The sequence below is a fragment of the Lutjanus erythropterus genome, chromosome 17 (genome assembly GCF_056507025.1).
Source record: "Lutjanus erythropterus isolate fLutEry1 chromosome 17, fLutEry1.hap2, whole genome shotgun sequence".
NCBI classification, from domain to species: Eukaryota; Metazoa; Chordata; class Actinopteri; order Lutjaniformes; family Lutjanidae; genus Lutjanus; species Lutjanus erythropterus.
Window position 1 is genome coordinate 7,583,782 of NC_139333.1, and position 20,134 is coordinate 7,603,915.

Consider the following 20,134-nt stretch of genomic DNA (forward strand, 5'->3'; position numbering starts at 1 on the left):
CCCACGTGCTTGTGTGTGTGCGTGTGAGTGTGTGTGTTTGCTGGAGCCGGCTTGGTGGCTGGCGGCTGGTCTCAGTAGCAGTTGTGCTGTCATTGGGCAACTTGGCTGGTGAGACATGCTATTACCAAAGCTCGGTTACACACAGACATGACCAAAAATGTATTAGAAGATACAGCAGCTTTCAAATATTTTCACTGATTTAGTTGTTTCATCAGACATTGAAACAACCTCCCCTTTCACACTGGACAAACTAGAATTACTGCCCTGTGGTTGTATGCCTTTGCCAACTAGTTAAGTTGCAGTTTACATCCATGTCTGCCCAAACTCAAGTAGTGACAAGACTTTGAAGGAATTTAATAAAACTTATTAAGTGTATTTTTTGGCAAAATGGAAGTTAGCATTAAAACATGTTGATTCCACTGAATAATTTCCAGTCTTCACTTACATACTATTTTTAGAGAGAAGTACAGAGGATTAATAGAGAGCTGAACATTATGATGTTACAGTGAAGTTGACCTTTGGATTTCTGGTTACAAACCGTCCTCACCTCATTACTTTATGCTACTATATATTTGTGTGAAATCAGGTTATGATTAGCGTGTTAATTCTTGAATTATAGACAAAAACATGTTTGTGAAATACGGCATGAGGTCACTATGAAAACTTTTTTCTTAATCAAAATATAATCAGTTCATGCTTGAGTCCAAGTAGTCATTTGTGCCAAATTTGAAGAGATGCTTTCAAGGCTTTCATGAGATATCATGTTCACAAGACGTACATACATACAAACATATGGATGCCGCCAACAGAGGCATAAAAACCCGCAAACACCCACTGGGGAAAAGGCCGTAGGTTGAGAGGGCGGGACTGTTCTATGTTCATTAGTTCTGATTGGTTGTTTATTTCATTTGTTCCACCAATCATGTGCAGCTAAGGTGAGAGCAGCTTTAACTATCATGCAGTGAGAGTGCGCGCAGCGAATGGCAGACATATTTTGGCTAGATGGATACAGTACTGATAGGAAGCTTGGCTTTGAGACTTCATCTGCCTGATTTGTTGGTGTATTGTCCGTTGTGTGCATACAAGAAACCTAAGTAATGTGTGCTCATTTGTTTTTTGTGTTAGAGAAAGTGTCAAAGAGGTCGCAGGCTTGTCGCCTTAGACGGTAACTTCATGAACTCTTTTGCTCCTCTTTTCATACTTATGTGCTGCTTGACTTAGTTTGATGGAGCTTGCACCGGCTCGAATGTGTTGATACGCATTCAACTTTAGCGCACTTTTGTTATTTGAAATCTTTTATTATGAAGCAGTCAAAACAAGATGTTGGGTTTTCATCAGCAGTAACTTTAACACAACTTAAAAACAGCTCTTATCGAGATGAAAGTGACATGAAACAGTAAAATAAAGCCTTAAAGGACAATGCAGGAGAGAAACTTAACTTCAAGCCACATTGATTCAGTTAGAAGCTACAAAATACTGAGAGATCAACACAGAGAGACTTTTAAAAACCCATTTCTCTCTGCTCACACACAGGAATTGAGTCTGGGCTTTCCAATGCACATCAGAAAAAATAGAAAGGCAAATGAGTCTACTGGCAATGCAATAAGGTCAGTGGCCTATTTTTAGGGATTAGACACATTTAAAAGCAGCATATATGCTGTAATTTTGGTGTAAAAATTATAAAATCCAGACATGTCATAAAAGATTTCCTTTTAGGTGTTGAAAAAAAATGCAATTACCATTGATTTTCCCTAGATCCATAGCACCCTTCTTCATCTTCCTCTAAACTCTGACATCATCAGTGTGTGAGATTGAAAAGTGAAATGTGTGTGTGTGTGTTTGTGTGGCGGGGATAATGAAGCAGAGCAAGAGCACAAGGCTGTAATTTAGTAAACCATGAGATTGTGGGGCTATCAGCATGGCAGAACAAATCAAATGTCACAGTCACCCCGTCTCCCTCGCTCAACGCCACTTTTCCATCAGGGGTATAGTTAGCATAGTGGGTATTAGCCTGTACCCACATCCCATAGCCATAACTTTGAGGTCAGTGCTGCTGTTTAAAATGAGCTCCCTAAGGGCTGTCAGTGTGTGAGCTCCAGCATCGGACCAAACAGCACCAGAACCAAACATGGCGAAGACCTTTCGAACATTTTCCACCGCAGCTCCTGGTTCAGTGAAATCAAGAGGCAAATGCAGTGTTTGTTCAGAAAACTATTATAAATGACATACTGAGGGCAGGTTCACACCAACCCTGTCTAGTCCGGTTGAACGGAATCCTGGAGCGCCCGGTCGATGTGAATGCCAGACTCTATCTCTGGTTTGGTTTGGAACAACCACTCTTTGGTCTCCTTTGAAGGAATGGTCTCTAACCGCTGTCAAATGAACTCTGGAGCAGTTCATCTCTGGTGTGAACACCATTCAAACCAATCACATAAGCGTGTGTCATGCCATTTCTTAAAAGAAGTCTTCTTGTCTTGTTTTGTTGACTGGTGAACTAATGGTGCGTTTGCTACCAAAATGTTGATTGGCAGGGGACAGACCTGGACTGACAAGGAAGTGAGAAATGCCTGCATTATCAAATTAAATCATACCTCCTGTCATACAGGACGTATCTGCAAGGTCCATTACTGAATCTGACAGTGCTCCATGATGTATGATATTCAGATTGGAATTGGGAGAGGTTTGTCTTTTTACCCCCTGACTGTGTGACCACAAATCGAATGACACCACATGAATCTTGATTAACATTTCCAGACTGTTTGAGTTTTGCTTTTGTGAACGCAAACCAGACCAGCTGGTAAACTGAAACAATGTCCTCGCTTCCAGGGAGTGTGAACCCACCCTGAGAAACTTAACATAACATGTGTTTTTAAGTTTAATAAATTCATTAGGTTACTTGAGCTGTTGTTATAATTTAGGTGAACTAAATTACTTCAAGGAATAAGCCTGGATGTGACCAATACACATTAGATACAATTTCTTCATCAATGGTATTACAAAATTCAGTGTTTTAAAAGATCAGTTTTATCCATTCAACATGGATGGGCAGCCAAATCATCATGATATCTATCATGATGTCTATCATGATAAAGCAATACCTAACTTCAAGTTATCTTTTTTAAAAGTGATTCCAATTAGTTCCACATAGTGACATATAAAGATTTTCAATTTGGGAAAAAGAGACAGCTTGTATTATCAACAGATACCCTGTTTCTGGAGAAAAAACTGGATTGGTGCTGGATTGGTTAGGGTTAGGGTTAATTTTAAAAACAATGACATTGGACTTATAAATAACAATAAGATCATTGAACATGACCATGAGACTTACAGATTCATCTAATATCTACCCTCCTTTCTGGTTGTTGCAATGTTAAACCAATTTCCCTGTGTTACAGTAACACACACTTAGAAAACCCTTGAAAACCGTGAGATGCATAATAACTGCAGAGCTTGTAAAAGGCCCCAAAGGCTTAGCCTACTTTGAGGGTTCTTAAGATTCAAGTGATGTTGATTGTGCTTTGTTAAACCAGAAAGGTGAAGGAAAATTTCACTTCATCCATGATTTGGCCAAAATTGAGGCATATTTGTCCTAACACTCTGCTCTGTTAGGTTGCTGAGTTCATGGACTTTAACACAGGGATCTGTAGTGATGACATGACAGGCAAAAGTGACTCAGGAGCGCTGTTTGTGCGCTGGGACGTGATAAATCTGTGGAACAATTGTGCTTAAATGAGGTCATAGATATTGTCTCCAGTGTGAAGGGTTATGAGCAGCGTAGGAGGAAACAAATTGCAGACATTACAGCTGTACATTACATAGCAAACTTATCAGTTTACATTAAGGTAAATACTGTACAGTGGAGTTAACGCTCATGTTAAGTGTTGTAGATTGTCTTCTGCAGGAAGTTGTACTTTTAACCAATATGAGTTTATTGTAAATGGCTGATTTTACTCCATTCTTTTAGTTCTGTCTGGTTTAGAGGTCAAATCATAGTAGAGCCCTAAATCTGTCATGTCCTAGATCAAAGCAATACTGGCATTTGTGAAGTGATTCATAGTGAGAGTCGTCCAAGTAGAGTCCAAGGTGTTGGATTAGTGGTAAAGGCCCTAATTTGTGTGTCAAAAAGAAGGTTAACCCAACAAACTGATCAAACAGGTCCCTGGCCAGGACAAAAGAAAAAAAGAAGTAATCCACAAAACACATCCAAAGTGGAAATGGCTTGTGAACAAAAATGAGAGGGCTTAGAAGTGAGCAGACAGAGATAAGCCAAGAGAGTTGCAATGTTCTACGTGCTAGATATCTCAGAATAGAGAAAATAGAAGAAAGTTTGGATTATACGGTGTATTGCTGAAACCACAACCCCATCAAGACTCCAGCTCTCCAAGGTCTGAACAGTGATAGTGAAGAAATAGACAGGAAATGGGGGAGAGAGAGATGGGATATGACACTGAACCAGTGAGGTCGCAGTTATGTGGCGTGTGCTGCAATCTTTCTATCACGGTACTCCATCAACTACAGTCTTTTATCCAAAACTCTTGATAGTTTCATGAGTTTATCAAGGGGTTGTGACAGCAGGGGTGGTCCAAAGTGCCCTCTTCTTGGAGTGGTTCATTTAACCTTTTGGCACAGCTCCTTCCTTCTACTGCCCAACAATAAAATTTAAAAATCATGAGGCAGCCAGTGGAGAAAAGCTAAAACTAGTGTACATGTACATTTTTGTCAAAAGTTTTGCTTGTTTTTATTAAAAGCCTAGCTTCCTAGCTTGAGTTCCAGATCCGCACCCAAGCCAGAAAAGGAGTCAAGCCATGAGTATGCTCCTTCTGCTTGTCGGCTGGTCGAATAGCTTTGGAAACCTGCTCTCCTCCACCCAAGTCTGTCCGATAATTTTTTTTAATTTTCCTAAACCGGTAATCTGACATTCACACCCACTTCACACAGTTACTGGCCAGCTGTGACACAGACTATTTCTGTGAGCAACTAAGTGCAACTCCATGAGTGCCTTTCAGGAGAGACTCTTGCCCCTTTCAATGACGCCTGGGTTCTCACTCTGCCTTCCATTGAGGCAATTTGTAATATGTAAAAACACTTCTGATTCTCAACATGATCGGACAACACTTAGATCGTAGTTCTGTTCAAGTACAACTCAACCATTAATAATCAAGTTGTGACATAATAAAAATATAGATGCCTTTTTCCAAATCTTCAGACCGAGGTAGCTGGAATGAAACAGAAATTTCACATGGCAACTCCACAATTCACTCAGCCATTCATTGAACCTAGATTATTATAGAGTCTTCTCTATATTAAGGGTTTGTATTCTTGTTACTTTTCATACTATTAGCAGCATCTGTTCCAGCATAAGTCTGTGCTCTAATAAGGGGGTCTGTGGTCTAAGAAGTGGGTCTCTGTAGTCTCATCTAGTGCAATCACTGAACCCCTTAGCTATTGTCTGACTATGATTTAGTCTCCGGAGGCAACATCCAGTGTTTCGGATTTTCCAGTTAACAGATGAGTTCCGAAATTGGCCAATGCATTGGCCTCATTTGATCTCTACATGGGCATACAACCAAATCCTGCTCAAACATCACTGATCAAAACTAGGGATGTTCCTTGCAACTAACTTCCCTGTCAATTAAACACAAAATTGAATTCAGACTAGTCGACTAGTCTAACAGTAAGAAAACACTCAGAAAAATTGAGCATAATTTATTAATTGATCACGTTAAACACCATCCAAAAAAATTCTCTGTGTATTAAGAACCATTTGAAGCACAAAGCGACAATCACCAAACTGTATTTTCAATGCTGCTGAAATGTGTGCCACGCTGTGCAGTACGAACAGTGAACCTATTGCACCTTAACCTACAAAACATGACAAGAACTCAGTAAATGCTTCACCTTTTCAGACCGATGAGGATCACAGTGTGCAGGTTACAACCTGGAGCTGACGTTAGCTGCCAGCATGCTATTCAGTGTGGCTAACATTAGCAGTGCTAGCAGCAGCTGCTCGGCTTGCAGGTTAATGTCCATGTCTGTGCTGAATGTGGTCACGTTGCTCCAGTCGAGTGATTATATACCAGTTCATTCTGTCACAGTCTACATTCAACATTATTTCGCTGGTTTTACAAGCTGTCATCTGTCTGACTTTGCTTAGAAAAACCTTCGGGTTGCATGGGCCGTCAGGGCATACTCGCTCACAACGGATAGTGAGAAGGGCTGCCGTCTGATGGGGCCACAGTCCCGATTAGTGGTGGGTGGCTGCATAATATCTTAGAAGCTGCAGTTAACTGGCAGTGTGCATGAATAAAATATTGATAACTAGTTTATCTGACTAGTACTTCTGGTGCTGACTAGAGAAGGTGACAATATTTAATAGTGTAGTCGACTAATCACACACATCCCTTGTCGGTACGATACGTACTACAAACAGAAACTAAAACGCTTCCATTAAAAAAAACCTCATCCCTTGTCTACAGATTCTGCATTTATATGCACATATCTGCCTATAGGTATAATTTTGGTTTGGTAATAATGATCACTAGCCTGTGTGCTGTAAGTGAAAGAGGTGCCCCTTTTCTGTTTTCTGCCATGCCCAGCAAAACCCTACCTGGAGCCATACTGAAGTCCTCATGACTACAAACTTTAACAGGATATCAATCATGTTGGGAAATGGTATATTTTCCCAGTTTTAATCTGGCAATTTGCAGACATCCTCATATATTAGTAATTTGGCACTGTGGCTTTGCTGTGCTGTAGTGCTTCTGCTTGGCATCTCTCAGAGAAACAGATCCAAAATCAGCTACTGTTAAACAAAAATAGTTTTAAACCTGTCACATAAAGGTGGATAATTAGAGGAAAATTCTGTGATCTGTGATTTGACTGAAATAGGAAATCACCTCAGCAGGCATTTTCCCCACACCTTGTTGATCCCAAGGACTTAAAACACTTGGACTGGCAGAGATGGGTCACGGCCGGCAGTGACTCAGTGCCATTGTTCATAGGGTGGGAAAAAGGAATAAGTGAGAGACGGAGTGGAAAACAAACGGAAAGTTTCTTTTTTAAGGACAAAGTAATTTTTATCCTCATCCTATTTGTCTTCTTCTTTCAGACCGCTGTGGAAAGGCATCTCATATATCTTGATGATGAATATGAATTTGCAGTGGAGCTACATGGAGGTTTGACGCCAAGTGGCGCAGGACTGACAGCGAGACTGACCCAGACAGACAGCTAGACAGATAGTCATCCTACCCGCCAATCTCACCTTGTCCTCAGAGAGGCTAATGTTACTGGGAAAATCCCACTCCGCTTGCTGCCCTGTCGGTTCCTTACAGCTGGCACGGGCATATGGATGGATGACAGAGTGAGGGAAAATGGGATCCAGTCAGCTGGTAAGACAAAGAGAGTGGGAAGGATGTGACTGAAGCAGTGGGTGAGGTTTCGTACAAGGTTGTCTCTGTGATTGGACACAATCTTCCCCCACCTCTGGTTCTTTCTCACCTCTTCTAATTGCATCCCTTGGATGTTTACAACCAGGCTTGGGCAATAAAGGATTACATGTAGCGGGAAGGATACAAATATAAGGTAACTGTATTCCATTACAGTTACAGAGAAAAAAGATGTAATCGGATTACAGCTACATTTAGTAACAAATGGGGTTGTCAGCAGGATAACAATTCTAATATGCATTTTAAATAAAGGAAAAGTGAAAATTACTGATATATTGATATAATATATTACCATGTGTAGTGCACTCACACTACACTTCAAGAGTCTCACACCACCACTCTGGTGTCTAGGGAAACCATGAACCAAAAAAAAAAAAAAAGCTTCACTGGATCGAACTTTGTTCTCATCCATGAACTCAACATATAATTTAAAGACACATTTACAGGTAAGGCCATCCACTAATGTTAGCTACACAGACCAACCGCTAATGTTAGCTACACAGACCAACCACATTAGCTAAAAAGACCCACTGCTAATGTTGGCTACACAGACCAAAGCTAACATTAGCTGCACAGACTAATATAAACTACACAGACCAACTGCTAATGTTAGCTACATACACCAACTGCTTACATTAACCACACAGACCAACAATTAATGTTAGCTATACAGACCAACCGCTACCGCTACACAGCAACACAGTTAGCTAGCTAACTTGTCAATACTACTACTACTGCTGGTACTGAAAATATTTTGGGACTGTGGGTGGTGTTGCTGGTGACCAGGATCATGTGCAGGTAACACAAAAAAAAGCGCCAGACTAGAAAAAGTTTTTGGCTGTTACCTGAAGTTTGAGTGTGAAAATGTTACATAATACATAATGCTGCTATGAATCTAAAATGGGATTTGCACTTAACTGAAGTATTTTATGGACAAACAATTAATAAACCTACAAGTAGAATACATTATATTAGGCTCATCCAGAACTAAGAGATTTAATTTTATTAAAGTTACATTACTTTAATATTGGTTTAAGGTACCAGCTACATTTTTTTAACAGGTAATTTGTAATTGCATCAGAATACCACCCTCCCACCACTGTTTACGACACAGACATAGCAACCCCATAAAAGCAGCTCAGACACTTCTTTGGCAAACAACAGCTCTGAATGTCACTCTGCTTCAGCAACACTTAAATCACCACAAGGCCCAGGGTCCAAGAGCAAGAAAAAAAAACTTCAACATACAAGAGGATGCAAGCGTGGGGAAATAAGGTGGGTGAAGAAAGCGCCTGTTTTTCAGATGTTGCTTTACACTGATTTCTCTCGACTTCCGTACAAATTAGGTGCCATTATTGGGCCGACAAACCTGCTCCAAAGGGGAGGGTTGAACTTGGATGGGCTGTCTAAACAAACGCAACAATGGTTTTTATTGTCGCGCTGGCTCAAACTCACCCACACACCCCTGGCAGGGAGCACAGCTTTCAGTGGAACGGCCCGTCAGTAAGCATAAAGTTGATTTGGCTGATTATGAACTTGAGCGCTAGTCTTACTGAGACATGGCTTCACTTCTTCTCTCTTTTTCTGCCACTCCACTGTGTTCCCAGCTTTGTTGGACGGAGAGATAAATGAAAAGGGGGCTGACAGAGAGAGTAGATGGAAAAATGGAATGTTTTTTGCTTGTCCTTGAGTATTTTCCAACTGTGTTTTCTTTAATACTGCTCCATAATAGATTTTCTTGGAGCTGTCCGTTCCCTTTTGCCTTTCATATGTGTGAACAATGAATACTGGTGGCTGCCCAGCGAGCGCGGCCCTCCCGGCTGGCACCAGACGTCCATCACTGTGCTGGCAAAGTGGCTGTTTAAAGCGCAGCATGGTCGGCGCTGGAAAGCCTCTGGTTGTTAGTGGTTAACCCAGGGCTCCCCACGGGGCTCGCTGCTCACTCGTCATCCTGCCAACCTCCCAGTGAATTGCATCAAGTTTCCGGTGTCAATGACGTACGAGTGATCATTCACAAATATAGGATGGCATACGTTTAATGGTGAGAAATGACCAAATTTCCCATGTTTTGATATGACCAAAAGAAAAAAGATTTTCCTGCAACATAAAAAAAAATTCCCTCATCATTTTGCATTCACACACCCTAATAGGGAACCACTTTTGACTTTAAAGCCCAGGACTACCTCTGTTAAACTGGAGAAACTACTGTGCAACAGGTGTTTAAAAGATATTAGAAAACAATTACTTAAAAAGAGGTCACACCAGAAAGTAGCAAAATAAAGTTAATGTATCCTCGAAAAGGAAATGGTGGTGGGGCTTGCTGTAGCAGTGGCTTTTTGCAGGGTTGGCTCATGAGTTGCTGTTCAAGTTCACCAAAGTTGAACTTCAGGGCTTGACTTTAACCATGTCCCTATGGCCTGTGGCAACAAAAAGTGACTCTGTGACCACCAAATATTCCATGTAAGTAGCCCCCTGTGGCCACTTGGGCTGCATCTAATGATTGGATGGATTGGAAAATAATAATAATAAATGTTGATCAGTGCTTCCCAAAGCCCGAGATGATGTCTTCAAATGTTTTGTTTTAGCGACAACCCAAAGATATTTAGTTTACTGACATCGAGGAGTAAAGAAACTAGAAAAGATTCACATTTAAGAAACTGATATCAGAGAATTTTTGCATTTTTTCCCCAAAAATTACTCAAAGCAATTCATCAATTATCATTTTATAATCGCAGCATTAGTGACCACCACATTTTATCCTCATACAACGAGCCTACACCGAAACAATGTTAGAGTTTCACAAATCCTCCAATTCCTTTGCACCTTTTAGTTCAACATAGCAAACAGTACTGGTTGCTGCTTAGCTACTGATACGTCGGGGCTACTGAAGAATGGGTTTACTAAGCCTGTTTTAACTGCTAACACAGTTTTCTTCTTACAGAAGAACCAGAAACACAAAAGGCAGACTGTGAAAAAAAATTTAGGACTGAACAGAAGCAGGAGTTTAAGTGACTAGAACCTGACACATCTAAGAACGTAATGTACTAATGTACTAGCTAAAAAGTCTAGTTCATCTTATCAGAAAACAATGCATATAAAGGAAACCCACATCATAAAGTGGACTTTTTCAGTAATAAGTAGTGTAAGAGATTACAGTTTCCAGAACATTAAATTACAGTTACTATTTCAAATAATTGAGTTACTGAGTTACTTTTTGACTCAGGCCGTCTTAGCTTATGATGGTGTGTACGTGCAGCAGGTCAAGGCAGGTCATGGATGAGGGAGAGAAGCAGACACAGGTGGAAGTATTGTCAGTATTTTGAGTTTGTTTGACTCCTCCAGAGATAATCTGTGGTGATGGAATCTAATTTTCAGGCCACACTCAGAAAGGTCAGCTTTGTTTCCACCACAGCTGACATCTGGACAGCTGACAACAAAAACTTCCTGGGTGTTAACGGTTCACTGAATCAGCAGTTCAACTCTGGAGCATGACAAGGCCATCAACAAGTACAAAAGTAATATAGTAATATAAGTCGTAATCTAACTATTTACTTTTAAGGAGTAATAGGTAAAGAATAAAAAATTACACTTCCTGAGTAAATAGCCCAACACTACAAGTGTCACAGTTAAAGAAGGCTTAGTTAAGTTGTGATAAAATGCCTTTTCTGCATTGAATTTACACTGTAGCCTCTTAAACTGACCACCACATTTAGAGGCTTGGTGGCCTGTGGGCCCAGTGCTTAAAATACTAGCGCCTATCCTTGAACTTGTTGTGAAACATTTGTACAGGTTAACTTTGCCCCTGTCAGCAAATCCACCAACTGAAGCAAATTCCACAGAAATGAACTGCTTACACTCCACATTTTCATCATTTAAAATGCTGATGAGACCAGTGCTTAAGACAGGAGCAACAGAATGAGGGAAAAAAGAGTGGCAATCACAGGTGTTTTTTTTTGTTTGTTTGTTTTTTTTTAAATCTGAATTACTAAATAGAATATTTATAATTTGCATGATACAAATACAATTGTTTAAGCACTTGAAGATCTATAAATGGAATAGTCAAAGTTGTCATAAGGTGTGTTGATTCAACATCAACTCACGCATTGAGTAACATGCAAGAAAACATTCCACCTTAAAACTTGGCGGTGGGGCTGCAAAGTTATTTTATTATCACGATTATTTGTAACAATTGTTCATTGATTTCATTGACTTTCACGTTCATCAGAGTGCTTCCATGTTGTGCTTCAGTGCAAATTTGAGAATCAAAGTAAGACTGATCCTGTACAAAGTATAAATAAAATTGTACACCCAAAATTAAAACAATAGAACTCTGCTTTCACTGTCATGTTGTGCTACATTCATACGATGGATACATGGAGTTTTACACTGGACAAGGATTCAGTTAGGTAATGTTAGCAGCATCCTTGTTGGCCTGCTTGCATTCATCATACTACAGTTTGTTTTTTGGGGTGATCAAACAGGTTAGTTGTTTGCTTCGCTGCACGGACACAAGTGTCACACAGTCTTTGCATTTTTTTTCTTGTTTAACTTTCACTTACCATAAACCCACAGTACTTTCAAACAATGGATGATGATTTCTTTTGTGGTGTAGCTCTTCACTTTCTGCTCCAGACATTTTATATATTTTTTTGTCTGTCTGCTCCTCCTCATATAAGACTCTTCTACTTTAGACTACAAATGCAACATCCAGGCAATTTTGCAGACTGCTGGTGGCTGGGCATTAGTTTAGCATTTGAGCATTTGATATGCAATAGTGTTTAGCGTCAGTATGGCAGTCGATCATGTTCATTTAACTGAGAGAAGCTAAAATCAGGATTGAGATTAACATTTGATTAATTGTGCAGCCCTAGTTGCTGGTAAATGCCTGCAGCCTTTGAGCAGCACAGTGAATTGAATTATTTTTGCTCCAGGCTATAGCTAGTTGCCATACAAGCAAAGATGAAAAGGCACTAAAACATCCTTTCATTAATCATTTACTCTTCTAATGGTTTGTTTATTATCTCTGTCAGGCATGTGTGCAGGGCTGGAGATAATGTCCACAGCTTATCTCGGATATTTTTTAAATATTTTTTATGCACATTCATGACTATATGCTGAAGAACCTCTGTGATTCACACTTTTTGAAAAACTCTGAAAAATCTACTTTTATGGCTGGAGGCATTATGTTCTGTCCCTTTCTGGTGGTGGTATAGCAAGAATACCTTGAGATGAACACTTGAACTCAGATTAGGTTAAATTGATCTAGATTAGACTCTTAGATATTAGATTAGATTTTGGCGGTTAAAGGCCAAAGGTGACAGTGACCTCACAAAACACAGTTTTGGCCATAACTCAAGAATTCATGTGAAATAATTCACACAAATGTCTTACTGGTTGATTCCATCAAGTACGGCACCTCTGCACCACAGTTCTGATCGATCCTCCGCACGGCTGCAAGCCCCGCCAGCAGCGTTTCAGAGGCATTTCAGCAGCGGAGCATTTTGTCCATCTGATTATCTTTACTTGTTCAGATTTTCTTGATTAGGTCCTCTTTCCTTTCCTTGAGAGCCACTTCTGGGATGCACAGAGGTGCTGCTGGTGGAATCACAAGCATTGTGTAGAACGGCTGTGATCAGCTCCGGCTGACGTGGCGCAGCTGCAACGTGACGCAGCCTCGCCTGGTGGAATTTAGCCGTAACAGGAAAAACATATGAAGTGCTGACATTTTATATGCAAATGGTCAACTAAAAAGCAATAAATGTACGTCATAAAATAACAGTTATAATCCAAATGATGATTACAAAGAGGTTACATCCGAATATTCTTTTCAGGTTGCCTGGCAGAGATCTGCACTCTGCTGAGTGGACTCTTCTAGCTTGTGATGCATTTGCAAAGAAACATCATTATGATGAAACTTCATAAAGTCAGTCTGACATTTGATGGTGTGGTCATTTATAGTTGACTAATGTTTGTACACTTGCCACTGCAGGAACTGTGGTTACATAACAAGCCACAACTTAACATGCACGTGCTTTCTAGCACTTAAAAAAACTAGCTCTACACCTTTGGTGGGTGTTGGAGAAGTGAAAGGTAAAGAGGGTTGACTTCTGCCCTGGATGAGATCGCATGCCAAGGTTACACAACTCCCTGCCCTGGACTAACAGCTACAAGTGCTTCCTCTCCCCCCTCCGTCTGTCTGTCCTTGACTTCAATTGTATCTCCCTCCCTTCCTGCACTACACAGCAGGGTTCTTTGTATCATAATATAAAAAAATAAATATAAATGATTTAAATATAAATCATAAATATAAATGGGTTCTCAGTAGAACCCCCTGAATGGATTCTAGATAAAATCCCTGAAACATAAAAGGGTTCTCCCAAGTTCTTGTTACAGGGTTTGTACAAGTGCTGGAAGTCCTTGAAAACACTTGAATTTTAGATGAAGTGCTTGAAACCGATTGAAGGTATAAGTGAATTACTTTAATAATAAATCACTTTTTAGATTTAAATAATAAGTCAGAAAGAGCCTAATTGCTTTGCTTTGCATAACAGATATTTTGAAAATGTAAATTACAGACTCCACACACTTCATTTACACACTGAAACTTTGTGTTTCATTGAATTTGTCTCATTTCTGTAGAATTCTATCACGAAACATCATTTCTTTTTATTACGACAAAGTGAAATTATCATTTTGAGTAGATATACGTATAGAAATGTGCAAGTTACCACAGCTCTGAGTTGCTGAAAAAGCTTGCAGATGCACCTTGAAAATGCTTGAAAAGTGCTTGAATTTGAAAGGTGTAGGAACGCTGTTGTTGGCAGCCTTATAAAGTTCTGGATAGAACCCCCAGACAGGGTTCTGGGCGGAACTATTACACCATAGAAGGGGTCTCTGTAGAACCACTTTTAGGGGGTTCTGAATGAAACCTTTTCCAGATGGTTTTAGGTAATAACCCTTTGTTTTGGATTCTAGGTAGAACTCTAGGAGTTCCAAGTGAAATCTTTATAAAATGTTCTACCAGGAACCAAACCAAAGAACCCTATACGGCTCTAGTCAGCACCTTTATTTCTGAGAGTGTATACATGTACCCACAACTCCGACAAGTGAATACAGCCGTTTTAATACACCTGACTGGTGAAAAAGCAGCCTTGTGATGAAAAACAGAATGAAAAAGCAAGAGGGAGATGTGCTCATTGCCACAAAATCCACACAGAACCACAAAGCACATGACAAAATACCACAAGTAACCTGCAAATTGTACCACAGAGAAGTGCCACAAAGTACCATTTTTTTAAAGTACCAAATACCCAAAAAATCCTAAATTATTATGAACCACAAAAGGACCAAAAGAATCAGCAATAGCACCAGTGGTCGTTATAGTTTATGGCTCTTTGCAGAGGTTTATGCGAATCCGTTGGACCGTGCAAGACAGATAACAAGCAGGAAAAAGACAGATCCTATCGTGAACTTTGATCCGACACGGTGATGCTTCGCCGAGCCTCACGCTCACAGAATGTGCTCACTAAATTTGTTTTCAATGCCTATACCTCAGCCCAACCACAAGTCCTGGCTGCGACACCGCGCTTCAGTTTTATTACTTCTCTCATCTCCTCCAATTCCCTCTTCTTTTCGCTGTGATGATTATTTCTCCATGCCGCTCTCCTGCATGTGTCTGGTCTTGGGTATCACTCCTGCGCTGTGAGACTTTCTGGCAAAAGGTGGAGGTGGAGGCTAAATGTTGCATGGTGTTTTGGTTACTGTGGAGGAGCCTGGTGCCATTTAGCGCTTGAGCGGTTATATTTCAAAATGCTCTATGTCCATTCTGGGGATAGAGTCATTACATAAAGTTCATCGTGCCATGTTTCTTAATTATTGATGATTTGGTTTGCGTACAGTAAGTGTTTGCCATTTTGTCCACCAAGGACTTTCAGTAAGTTACCTAATAAGTGCCAGTTTGCGTTTTAATTATGTGCTATCAATCATTATGTAAGAGTACAACCTGCTTTTTGCCAATAATGTGTATCTCATTCTCCCTCTTTCTCGCTCAGTGTCTGTCTCTCTGTGTCTCTGCCATTAAACATCGGAGCAGAGGTAGATTGTCTAAAGGGCACGACTCCCAAAACCGCAGCGCCATCAGAGGAGAAAACCACAGATGCAGCTGTTCAGACAGAACAGAGCGAAGGATACGTTTCTCTCACTCTCTTGCTCCGTCTCTCATTTTTTAAAGACGGGCCTCATTAAATGGAAGTAAGGCTGCTCGGGTCCAAAACCAAAAAGAGTCATGCCCCTCGAGAGCGCTCCGCTGCTAACCAGAGCGCTGGCACGGTGCGATGTGGAAAACAAGTGAATCAAATGCAACCGCTGAGCTGCAGCGAGCGTACAAAGACATAATATTACATGGTATTACGTGGGTTCAGTAAGGATCAGCTGTAGCAACAGTGGCGCTGCTTCACTAAACAGGAGTCAAACACTACGTGATGGTGGCGATTTTACCACCGCAGTATGTCATGTACCAACCTGTGGAAGCATACAGTCATGGAGAAGGGATCATAAAGTCACCTCAGTCCCACCTTTTTGAGGCACACTTGCACATCACATTATCTCAACAACTATTGTATAGATTGCCATGAACTTATAGAAAATGCATGGTTGCCACAGGATCCCTGACTTTTCTTCCCACCATGAGATTTATATTTGTGGTTTTGAGTGAAATGTCTTTATTGTTGGATTGGAGCTACTGGACGGATTGTTGAAATTTGGTACACGCAGTCATGTTCTCCACAGCATTAGAATAATCTTCATGATCCCTTAAATTCAAAAAGACAGTGTGATGATGTTGTGACGTAGCATGGGATCATGGGAGTTGTCATCTTTATTTTTAAATAATTGCCGAAGAAAATGCATCTGATGTGACTCAGAAATCATGATGCAGATAAGGTAATGTATTAAAGGAGCAATATGCAACAATTGTGCATCCAAAAATTAACACTGCAGTTCAAGCAAGAAGTTGGAGCTGTAGATGGTATAGTATAGTCGACAGCCTACAGCCCTTTTCTGCGGGTCATTCTCCTACTCTGTCTCCCCCTTTCCTGTCATATCTTCCGCTGTCCTATCAAATTAAAGACCAGTTGGACTCAAGGATGATGAACTAATTTTGATTTTGGTGGGCAAAGGTCAGAAGAATTAATGTGCTTATTATAACAAAATTTCACACAAATGTCTAATACTATCTAATATTATCAGTGCTGGAGAGTAAATACCTACATGGTGTTTGGGACAGTTTGTGGGACACTGTGTTGGAGGACCATGGCTGCAGCACATCACCAAGCCATGTTTCAGGTCCGCATAAAAAATCATAAAAAGAAATCGTGAACAACAGTCTATTGGTCCAGAATACAATACTACATAGTTCTCTGCATTTTCAGCAGCCATGTTTTAACATATATAATCGTTAAGAAAAAGTCCTTCTTTTCCTTTAAATGGGCGTTAACGGCCATGAGAATATATTAGAGTTAGAATAAAAGCAAAAAGTTGCATAATGACATACGTATGTTGGTTATTATTTGTATCAGATTCTCTGGAAACCTGAATTTGTAACCGTTGCCATGGCAAAATGTAAACCTTTCCATTAATTTGAGTTAGTTGTCATGCTTGATCGACCACGGCAGCTTTTACTGTATCAACATGAAGGACAAGGAGACATAACAGAAGACTTGGTTTTGACTTGTGCCACAGTGTAGTAGTGGAACAGTGTGTTGTGGCACGTTATGCTTTGAGTAAGTTTTGTGGTTTGCACTGGTTCGCTGTGATCTGTGCTTGTGTTTTTAAAACTGGAAAAGAATACAGATGTGATCTTTTGTTTTTCTTTGCAGTCTCACCATCGCACAAGTTATTGTTTCAGATATTAAGTGCAGCCCACAACTGATATGAAGTCAAACTGAGGTACATGCATCAGTTCAGATGAAGTCCTGCTGTGTGGATGGAGCCACTTGCCAGTGGACCGGACCGAGCGAGTGTGAGCAGAGAAAGAGAGGAAAGGAATGTGGTTAAGAGTCTGTTTGGTTACGCTCCATAACCGACAGCCTTAAACAAACAAACCTTTGCTACCTGAGACTGCAGTGTTGCTCCCAGCCTGGTGTGGTTTGGTTTAAGCTGTTGGCAACCTTCAGCTTCTTCTTTTTTGTTAGTTTAATACACCACACGACACATACTAACAGGTGATTCATGAGTGTTCGACTTTTCTCTCTTTCTTATATTAGAACTAGAGTATTTCTTCATTAAAAGAAGAGCAAAGAATGGCACTGAAGGCTTTCCTCGATGGAAAAGATGTTTTTGCTCTTCTTGACTGACTTCGGCAAGACTTTGGTCTTGTTTGGCTGAGTCTGATTGGCTGACGTTAGCCTGTGTTTGATGTGATAGACAGACGGTTCATCCAATTACCTGCCAAGTGTTGGTTTTGAAAGTGCCTGCCCTTTTCCAAACAGTTTCTAAGGACCACTTTCAAGATGGCTCTGTGTAACAAACCACCTGGTAAACTTATGCAGGATTTTGCCAAGAACAATGTATAGAAATAATTGCTCTCAATTATCACCCACGACCCACCAGAAGTGTGAGGCGGCACCTGCTTCAGTGGACACTTTGTCCTTCCTGTCTCATTACTTTCGCTTTACCAACCTAAAACATCTGAATTTGACATTCTGTAAAATGAGACTCAATAATCAACTGTCTTTCTGATGCATTTACAAGCACCAACAAAAAAATCCTACTCATTCTACAATTAACTTTTCAATTTTAAGTTTCAGTAGAACATTTTTCACCTGAATGCCCTTTGAATGGTTGTTTCCCTGACATCACTCTCAGGGTGGGAAGCTCAAATGCTGTTATCAAAAAGATAATGTACTGCTGTGTTCTAGATTGCAAGTCATATAAAGATAGGGGATCTGACCAGTCATTATCGTTTTACCACTTCCTGATTGATCAGCAACTGAAAAGACAATGCAGAGGGAAAATCCAGAGGGAAAGAGGGCCATATTTCAAGGTGAATCAATTTGATACTGGATGTAATCAAGCTTATAATGTAAGATTAAGTGTCTTCCTGTCCTTTTTCAAGTAGGCAGCTAAAACATATTCAGTGTGTTTTATTTCCGAGCTCATGTGCGTTGAGATTTCAGAGTGAATTTATGTCTTTCCTGTCATATTGTGGAACACTATCAATGGTAACAAATAAACACATTAACTGGTATTTTCTGGAAATTCTGTTAAAATTATCGCTTTTCATGGAAACCTGAGTTCCAGCAGGTGCTTAAAATATTCAAGTTCTTTTTTTCTAAAATTTAAAGCAAAGAAACCTTTATAATAATACACTGAAAAAAATGTCCACAAAGAAAGCAAAAATTCACAATCTATATATTTCACACGCCATCATAACAAATGACTGGATTGAGTGAAAGCTTTGACTGATCTTGGCGAGCTTGTAATCTTTTGTCGGTCCAAATGTAGTTTCCACCTAATTTCCGCCAGATCTCAAGCAGTGAATCTCATTTCCACATCGCTGTCCTCCATCATTTATGTTACCCTTCATTTCACAAAGATGACAGAATAAAGAAAATAATATACTGTGGCTGGCAGTGTCCCTGCTCTGTGTCAGACGTGGAGTCCTCGCTGTGTGTGGTTGGGATACCTCAGTCAGGCCGAGCAGCATTCCCCCCTCCGCCGCAGGCTCAGATCAGATTCTCTCAGATAACATCGCGATGGATGGTGAACACAGCCTGTTTGGCTTCTCCTGCAAACAGAGAATCAGGTTTACATGTGGACGCTTCGTCACACGGCTCTCGACAGGTTTGTTTGGTCAGTGTGGCGCCCGGTGTACGGATACCTGGGAATGGATAGCACGTACACACATTGTCACGTACACACACTCTGTGGCAACAAATAAAGGAAGAGATGAAAAACCGCAATGTTGTCTGATGAAAACATTTCCTGGTTGCCATGGTAACTGCCCAAGTCAGCCAAACCACATATTTCATCATCTGTCCCATAAAGATGACAGCTATTTATCTTGTCCCACATTCAACAGCAAAATGATATGGTATCAAATCTGCTGGAGCGAGCACATAAAAGGCTCCGAAACCTCAGCTGGGCTGCTGTGAAACACAGAATCTGATGTCGGCTGGAGAATCAGTTTTTGATGACCCTTTACATACTTTTCCACAGATAACAACAGAGCAGCCTGACACACAGGTAATGGTGAGGGCTGCTATCAAACAGCAGAATTTCAGCAAATTGAAAGATAAATTCGGGAACGGCCAAATGACACCTCTGTTTGTAATCTCTCACAACACAACAAAGTTCACCTTTGTTCAACTTTGTCTTGCCGATTTACACAGTTGGCCAAAACAAACACTGGTGCACTGTGTCTGGGGATTCATCTGTCATCTGCAGCATTGCTTTCATACGCTGTTAACAATTCTTAATATTTAGAGATATCACATCCTTTTTTCTGGGCTGGGCGGAAGGCAATTTTTGGTAAAGCCCCTCTCCAGTGAAAATCCTGTTTTTAACCTTGTCAACATGTCAATGTGGTGTTTTCACGTGTTACAAGACATATCAGGGGCGAAATAAGCAGTGAACACGTCTGAGCACTTCTTGCTTTAATTCTGTAGGGCAGTCTCAAAAAATCAGATTCA